Here is a 6006-nt window from a genome sequence, read left to right as displayed (position 1 = left end):
CTTGAAACTGTCATGTTTCCTAGCTCTTCTCCTTTCCCTCTCTTGATTAGTTAGTCCTTGAGATCCTGCTTTCCTTTTACTTGTATTATACATTTCTGTTTGTATTTCTTCTTTTGAGATCTTATACTAGGGAAACTATATGATACTTAATTATGTGTATCTGGTTTATTTCACTTATGAGTATATGTTCAAGTGGCATCCACTTCAATACAAAGGCTTCAAGTTTATCATTCTTTATAGCTGAATAATACTCCATTGTGTAAAAATACATCTTTTTCAAGCATTCCTCAGGTGATGGGCATCTTGGTTGTTTCCAAGATTTGACTATCACAAATTGTGCTGCTATAAAATAGGCACACATATATCCCTATGATATGATGTTTTCAGATTGTCCCGGAAAAATCTCAGTAGAGGAATAGCTTGTTTCAAGGGGATTTCCAGTTGAACTATTCTAAGGAGTCTCCACACTGATTTGAAAAACAGTTGCACAAGTGTACATTCCCACCAGCATTGGAGAAGTGTTGCTGTTTACCCACAGCCTTTCCATCATTTCTTGTTGGTTGATATCTTTAAGATAGTCATTCTTTCTGGCTTGAGATGATATCTACATGTTGTCTTAATTTGCATTTCGCAGATGGCTAGTGATGTGGAACATTTTTTAATATATTTGTTCACTTCTTTAATTTCTTCCTCTGAGAAGCGTGTGTTCATCTCAGATGCCCATTTCTGGATTGGTTCTTTAAATTTTGGGACCTAGTGTTATTTAGTTCTTTGTAAATTCTAGAGAGCAGACCTTTGTCTGAGTACTTATTTGTCATGATTTTTCCAAATTTGTGGGTAGCCTTTTCACTTTGTTCATAATTTCTATTGATGTTAAAAAACTTCAAGTAAGTGCAGGTCCAAGTTTTTAATTCTTTTAACACTTTCCTGTGGGATTTGATTTTTGTTCTGGAAGTTTTTGCCTACCCCTATGTCTTCAAGGGTTCCTACTACTTTCTCTTCTTTTAGTGTCTCTGCTTCAATGTTTAGATCTTTAATCTATTTGGACTTTAGTTTAATGCATAGTGTTAGACCTTTGTCAAGTTTTATTTTTCAGCATTTAGAGAACCAGTTTTTCCAGTACCATTTGTTAAAGAAGCTATCTTTCTTCCAGTGAGTATGATTGGCCCCTTTGTCAAAGATAAGGTGGCTCTGTGTGTTCGTAGGGGCTTCAGCATCTATTCCATTCATCCTCAGGCCTATTTTGTTGCCAGTACCATGCTGATTTTATCACAGTATCCTTGTAGTATATTTTCAAGTCTGTAATTTAAATGCCTCTTCATTGTCTTTATTAAGCAGAATTGCCTTTGTATTCGAGCACTTCTCTGGTTCCAGATAATTTTTAGGAATGATTTCTGTACCTTTGTGAGTTATGTTGGTGGTACTCTGATATGGATTGCATTACATCTGTACAGTAATTTTGGAAGTATGGCCATCTTCACAATGTTTCTTCTTCCTACCAGGGATCATGAATATCTTTCCATTTTCTGAAATCCTCTATGATCTCTTTTTTCAGAGCATTGTCATTTTCCTTGAAAGGACCTTCGATTTCTTTAGTTAGATTAATTCCAAAGTATTTCATTTTCCTCAGTGCTATTGTAGAAGGTATTATTTCAATAGTTACCCTCTCAGTGAGTTTGTTGTCTGGGTAGAGGAATGCTATTGACTTTTAGGTATTGACTTTATAACCTGCTATGCTACTGAATTTCTGTATTAATTCTAGTAGCTTCTTGGTGGAGTTTTTTGGGTCTTCCAAGTAAGGTATCCTGTCATCCGCAAATGAAAATATTTTAACTTCTTCTTTACCTATTCTTATTCCTTTTATTTCTTTCTCTTCTATAATGGCTGTAGCTAATGATTCCACAACTATATTGAATAAGAGTGGTGATAGAGGACATCCTTGTCTTGTACCCGATCTAAGAGTAAAAGATTTCAGTTTTTCCCCATTTAGGATTATGTTAGCTGTTGGGTTTTCATAAATGGCTTTTACGAGATTGAAGTAGAGGCCATCTATTCCAATTTTTTGTAGGACTTTGAACATGAATGAGTGTTGGACTTTGTCAAAAGACTTTTCTGCTTCAATTGAGGTGATCACGTGGTTTTTATTTTTTTCTCTATTGATATAGTGTATTGAATTTATAGATTTTCGAATATTAAACCATCCTTGCATCCCTGGAATGAATCCTGCTTGGTCAAGGTGTTTGACATTCTTGATGATTTGCTGTATTCTATTTCCTAGGATTTTATTGAGGATTTTGGCTTCTATGTTCATGATGGAGGTTGGCCTATAGTTCTCTTTCTTAGTTGCATCTATGCGTGGTGTTGGTATCGTATAATAATTGCCTCAGGAATGATATTGTGAGGATTCCTTCCTTTTCAATTTCATGGAAGAGTTCGAGGAGTATAGGGACTACATCTTCTGTAAATGTCTTGGAAAATTCAGCTGTGAATCCATCCAGACCTGGACTTTTCTTTGTTGGTAGGTTGTTAATTACATCTCATCTTTCATTGGCTGTTATTGGCCTATTGAGAGTGGCTATGTCTTGGCGATTCAGTTGTGGTAATTTGTACCTTTCTAGGAATCTGCCAATTTCTTCTGTGTCTTCTGTTCTATGACAGTAAATATTGTCAACGTAGCTTTTGATAATCTTCTGAATTTCAACTGGGTCTGTGTTAATTACATTCTTTTCATTCCTTATTTCTTGTATTTGAATTTTTTCTTTCCTCTGTTTGCTGAGGTTAGCTAGGGGCTTATCAATTTTATTGAATCTTTCAAAGATAAAGCTTTTTGCTTTTCTTCTTCTTTGAACTGTTTTCCTCTTCTTAATTCAATTAATTTCTGCTCTATTCTTTATGATTTCTTCCTGTCTTTGGGCTCTGTGTTTGGTTTGCTGTTCCTTTTAAGTTGTTGAAGTTGCAGCATTAGGGTATTTATTTGTTCTCATACTATTTTCCTAATGTGTGAGTTCACAGCTATGAATTTCCCTCTTAGAACTGTTCTAATCGTACACCATAAATTTCGATATGCTGTGCTTGAATTTTTATTGAATTGTAGACATTGTTGAATTACTTGTTAAATTTCTTCTCTGATCCTTTGGTTCCTGAGTAGGGTGTCATTTAATTTCCATGTATTTAAGGTTTTTTTCTGGATTCTTTTCTCATTTATTTCCAGTTTCACTGTACTGTGCTCAGATAATGTGCATAGAATGATTTCTATTTTCTTCCACATATTTAAGCATGACCTATGGACCAGTATGTGCTCTATTTTAGAAAAGGACCCATGAGCAGCACAGAAAAAATATGTATTCAGCTGTGTTTGGCTGGAACACTCTTATATGTCCTTTTGTTTCAAGTTCTGGTTCAGTTCTGTTATTTCTTTGTTAATAGTTTTTCTGGTGGACCTATCTTCTGGGGATAAGAGGGTGTTAAGGTCTCCTGTTAAGATTGTGGTACTGGATATTAGATTTTTCATGTTCATTAAGATTTACTTTATATTGTTTGGTGATCCCATGTTTGGTGCATGCATATTTATGAGTGTTACCTCGTCCTCTTGAATTTTTTCCCTAACAGGTATATGGTGGCCTTCTTTATTTCACTTGATCATTGTTGGTTTGAAGTTGAGACTATCTGAGAATAGGATTGCTAGCCCTGTTTTTTTCTGAAGTGCTGGTGCATGTAGTATTTATTGTGTTCCATCCTTTGACTTTCAGTCTATGAATGTCTTTATGAGTTAAATGTTTTTCTTGTATACAGCATATTGTTGGATTTTGTTTCCTATTTCACTGTGCCTGTCTATTTCTCTTAATTGTTGAATTGAGTCCATTTACATTGATGATAAGAATTGAGATGTATTGACTTACGATTGACATGTTATTTACCTGATGTCATTTACTCTTTTTTCTCCTGTGTTTAATTGCTTGCCTTTTTAGTTGGTTGCTTCAGATCTCATTTGTGGAGTTCTGAACATTTTGGTCCCTCTCTAGAACATCTTTCAGTAGCATGTGTAGGGCTGAATTTGTCATCATGAAATTCGTTAGCTGTTCTTTTTCATGAAAGTATTTCACTTCTCCATCAAACTTGAAAGAGAGTTTTGCAGGGTGTAGTAGTCTGGCATGGAATTTGTTTTCGGAGGACTTGAACTACTCTGCTCCATGCTCTTCTTGCCTTCATGGTTTGTGAAGAGAAGTCGGCTGTAATTCTGATGAGTTTTCCTTTGAAAGTGATCTGGTTCTTTTCTCTAATGGCTTTCAGTATATTATTCACGTGTTGAATTTCTGGAATCTTGACTCTCATATGTCTTGGTCTGCTTTTTATTGGGTTGAGGTTACTTGGCATTCTGTATGCTTCGGTTACCTGAAAATCAGATTGTTTCCTCATATTTGGGAAGTTTTCTGCTATTACTTCTGCCCATATTTTTTTTAATGTCATTGGTATTGACTCTTTCTTTCTCATTGATGCCTATTAGTCACATTGTTCATCTTTTCATCATCTTGTAGGTGATGGATTTTTCTTTCCTGCATCCTAGTTGTTTTAAGAGATCCTTTCTTACCATTTCACTAGCTGCACCAGCATCTTCAAAATCTGAAACTCTGTCTTCACTTTCACTTAAATCATTTTGTAAGCTTTTGATTCAGATTTTAATTTCCTCTATATCTCTTTGACTCTGTTTCATGTGATCTATTTCTTTCCTGTTTTGCTCATTCATGGAATCCATTATTATGCAAATCTATTTTTTCATCAATGTCTTCTTTAGAAGCAGTTATGAATTCGTTTACTGCAGTGTTTTTTGCAGATTGGGTTTCCTCCCTATGTTTCAGTCGTTATTTCTTCACTTCAGATGCTATGAATTTAGAGAATTCTTATTTTTATTTCAGAAAAGAATTCTGCTCTGAGTTTCTCTGTATCTTTCTGCTGTTGTTTATTTACTATTGACGCTATTAATTTGTTCATTTGAGCTGAGCTATTAGAACAGAATTCTTCTCTGAATTCCTCTATGACTTTCTGCTGTTGCTTATTTATGATCAAAGCTATTAATTCATACATTTGAGGTGAGCTAGTGTTCTCTGCACTTGTTCTTTGTGGGCACTGGGTTTCTTCCATGTGTTTCTGCATTTGATTCTTACTGCAGATGTTATTAATTGAGTGATTTCTTTTTTCATTTACAATCTGAGTTCCTCTTTACCTTTCTGCAGCTGTTTCTTTATTTCAGAAGCTGTTGATTCATTGCTTTCAGCTATGCAATTCCCAGTTTGTTCTGTGTCTGTGTACTCTGCACTTGTTATGGGTGGGCTTGGGTTCTGAGATTGCATTTTTTTCCTTCTTGTCAATATGTGTAGCACTGTCTTCTGACATTTGCTGTAGATCTTTGTTTCAGTTATAACCTTAGCACCTACTGAAGCTCAGGTGCAGATCTACAAAGTTTGGATTTATCCAGCAGTGCCTGGCTTGAATCTGTGTGCTCTGCTCAGCTCCTTCCTGCTTCTGCCCTTTTGGGTGTACCTGTTCTGCCCCTTTTGCAAGATGTTATGTTCCAGGACTAGCTGGGTGGTTCTGTCCCCTACACTCCCTGAAGGGATTGCAGTTGCAGGGTTTCACTCCAGGTCTGTAGTCAAGGCCTTAGCTGAGTCTGGAAGGGACAAGGTGGTATAGAAGAGAGAAGGTGATCTCTCATGCTCACAGGGTCTGAACTATGACAGGATCTGGGGGTTCCAGGAACGAGACAGAAATTCCTACTTTGTGGGAAGGGTGGGGGGTACTATGGATTGATGGGGGCCATACCAAGAGGGTGAAAAAGGGTGTCACTCACACTGTGCCTGTGCTATGATGAATAGGTTCCGCTGGCTCAGGCTAGCAGGAAGCTCTCCCACACACTCACCAAGCCTGGGTAGGACTGGGTCTGTTGGCTCCTGGAATGCAGCAGAAATTCCTACTGGGAGGGCAGGGTGTGGGAGGTGCTGCAGAGTAGTG

The sequence above is a fragment of the Octodon degus genome, unplaced genomic scaffold (assembly GCF_000260255.1).
Source record: "Octodon degus isolate 3935 unplaced genomic scaffold, OctDeg1.0 scaffold00103, whole genome shotgun sequence".
Lineage (NCBI taxonomy): Eukaryota > Metazoa > Chordata > Mammalia > Rodentia > Octodontidae > Octodon > Octodon degus.
This window is presented reverse-complemented; position numbering follows the sequence as displayed.